Below are 2,500 nucleotides of genomic sequence, written 5' to 3' on the forward strand. Positions count from 1 at the left end.
GCAGAAAGGCACGTGCACTCAAAAATTTTAATATTTTTCACGCATAGACCCCGTCAAACGCTAGAAGTTGGCGGGGATGTCTCTCTTGTGGCTCACGGGGCTGTTAGGGTCGCACAGAAATGCCTCGGAATGGGAAAACGGGTCATTTTTGTGTGGCCACATTGCATAGGAACGGCATGAAACTTCCAGAGGCATTTGCAGCAGGAATGCATGTGCACTCAAAAACGTCTATATTTTTCACGGATAGACCCCGTGAAACGCTATAAATTGGCGGGGATGTCTCTCTTGTGGCTCACGGGCGCTGTTAGTTAGGGTCGCACAGAAATCCCTCGGAATGGGAAAAGGGGTCATTTTCGTGTTGCCACATTGCGTACGAACGGCATGAAACTTCCAGAGGCATCTGCAGCAGAAATGCATGTGCACTCAAAAACGTCTATATTTTTCACGGATAGACCCCGTGAAACGCTAGAAATTGGCGGGGATGTGTCTCTTGTGGCTCACGGGGCTGTTAGGGTCGCACAGAAATCCCTCGGAATGGGAAAACGGGTCATTTTCGTGTTGCCACAATTGGCATACGAACGGCATGAAACTTCCAGAGGCATTTGCAGCAGAAATGCATGTGCACTCAAAAACGTGAATATTTTTTCACGGATAGACCCCGTCAAACGCTCGAATTTGGCGGGGATGTTTCTCTTGTGGGTCACGGGGCTGTTCGGCTCGCACAGAACTCCCTTGGTCCACCTGATTCGTGCATACAGGCAGCAACTAAAACTCTGTAAACCTGCTGTGAGGACATCTAAACAGTGGACCAGTGAGGCTGTGGAAGATTTGCGGGCGTGCTTAGACTGTACTGACTGGGATATGTTCACGACTGCTACCAATAGTCTAGATGAACTCACAGAGGCTGTGTACATCAGCTTCTGTAAGGACTGCTGTATCCCAACACGTACCAGGGTGAACTTTAACAACAACAAGCCCTGGTTCTCAGCAAAGCTCAAAAGGTTGAGGTTGGAGAAGGAGGAAGCGTTTAGGAGTGGGGATAGAGACAGATTCAAGGAGTCGAAGAACAGGTTTAGCAAAGCGGTGAGAGAGGCTAAACGACTGTACTCAGAGACACTAAAACACCAGTTCTCTACTAACGACGCTGCTTCTGTCTGCCAAAGGGCTCAGGCACATCACCAACTACAAACCCAGAGCGCCCCACACCACTAACGACTCCCGCCTAGCCAACGACCTGAACGAGTTCTACCGTAGATTTGAAAGACAATTGGACTGTCCTGAACCACCCCTTCCCACCCAAGAGGCCCCATCCCCCACCCATACTACAGAAACGACTCTCTCCTTTCAGGAGGGAGAAGTTAATGGGCTTTTCAAGAGGCAGAATCCACGCAAAGCAGCCGGGCCGGACTCTGTCTCTCCAGCCACCCTCAGGCACTGCGCTGGCCAGCTGTCTCCGGTGTTCACCAACATCTTTAACACCTCCCTGGAGACATGCCATGTACCAGCCTGTCTCAAGTCCTCCACCATCATCGCTGTGCCCAAAAAGCTAAGGCCAACAGGACTAAATGATTACAGACCGGTCGCCCTTACATCTGTGGTAATGAAGTCTTTTGAGCGCCTGCTCCTGGCACACCTCAAAGCCATCACAGACCCTCTCCTGGACCCCCTTCAGTTTGCCTACAGAGCCAACAGGTCTGTGGACGACGCAGTTAACATGGCCCTCCACTTCACCCTACAGCATGTGGACGCCCCAGCATCCTACGCCAGGATCCTGTTTGTGGACTTCAGCTCTGCCTTCAACACCATCATCCCTGCCCTGCTTCAGGACAAGCTCTTCCAGCTGAACGTGCCCTACTCCACCTGCAGGTGGATCACAGACTTCCTCTCTGACAGGAAGCAGTGCGTTAAGCCGGGAACAGAAGTCTCTGACTCCAGGTCCATCAGCACGGGAACTCCTCAGGGCTGCGTCCTTTGCCCACTGCTCTTCTCCCTGTATACCAACAGCTGCGCCTCCAATCATCTGTCCGTCAAACTCTTGAAGTTTGTCGGACGACACCACCCTCATTGGGCTGATCTCTGGTGGGGATGAGTCTGACTATAGGTGGGAAGCTGACAACCTGGTGACCTGGTGTAGCCAGAACAACTTAGAGCTAAATGCTCTAAGGACAGTTGAGATGGTTGTGGACTTCAGGAAGAATACAGCCCCACTCACCGCCATCACCCTGTTAGACTCCGCAGTCAAAATTGTGGAGTCCTTCCGCTTCCTGGGCACTATTCTCTGCCGGGACCTCAAGTGGGAACTGAACATCAGCTCCCTCGCCAAGAGAGCTCAACAGAGGATGTACTTTCGACGGCAGCTGAAGAAATGCAACCTGCCAAAGACAATGATGGTGCAATTCTATACAGCGATCATTGAATCCATCCTCACCTCCTCCATAACCGTCTGGTACGCTGCTGCCACTGCCAAGGACAAGAGCAGACTGCAGCGTATCATGCACAC

Source organism: Petromyzon marinus, unplaced genomic scaffold (assembly GCF_048934315.1).
Source record: "Petromyzon marinus isolate PM22_M1 ecotype Great Lakes invasive population unplaced genomic scaffold, UKy_Petmar_22M1.pri1.0 PM_G_Scaffold_136, whole genome shotgun sequence".
Classification (NCBI taxonomy): domain Eukaryota; kingdom Metazoa; phylum Chordata; class Hyperoartia; order Petromyzontiformes; family Petromyzontidae; genus Petromyzon; species Petromyzon marinus.